Raw genomic sequence first — 652 nt, forward strand, 5'->3', positions numbered from 1 at the left:
GTGGACATCATGGTGTTAATGGGGCAGGTTCATGCTGTGGAACGCCAATTCTGGGCCCAGGAAACAAGTACAGACTAGTGGGACCACATAGTGTTGCAGGTCTGGGACGATTCCCAGTGGCTGCGAAACTTTTGCATGCGTAAGGGCACTTTCATGGAACTTTGTGACTTGCTTTCCCCTGCCCTGAAGTGCCAGAATACCAAGATGAGAACAGCCCTCACAGTTGAGAAGTGAGTGGCGATAGTCCTGTGGAAGCTTGCAACGCCAGACAGGTACCAGTCAGTTGAGCATCAGTTTGGAGTGGGCAAATCTACTGTGGGGCTGCTGTGATCCAAGTAGCCAACACAATCAAAGAGCTGCTGCTATCAAGGGTAGTGACTCTGGGAAATGTGCAGGTCATAGTGAATGGTTTTGCTGCAATGGGATTCCCTAACTGTGGTGGGGTGATAGACAGAAACCATATCCCTCACTGGAGTACCAAGCCAGTGAGTACATAAACCGAAAGGGGTACTTCTCAATGGTGCTGCAAGCACTGGTGGATCACAAGGGATGTTTCACCGACATCAACGTGGGATGGCCGGGAAAGGTACATTACGCTTGCGTCTTCAGGAACTCTGGTCTATTTCAAAAGCTGCAGGAAAGGACTTTCTTC

This window comes from Mauremys mutica, chromosome 8 (genome assembly GCF_020497125.1).
Source record: "Mauremys mutica isolate MM-2020 ecotype Southern chromosome 8, ASM2049712v1, whole genome shotgun sequence".
Classification (NCBI taxonomy): domain Eukaryota; kingdom Metazoa; phylum Chordata; order Testudines; family Geoemydidae; genus Mauremys; species Mauremys mutica.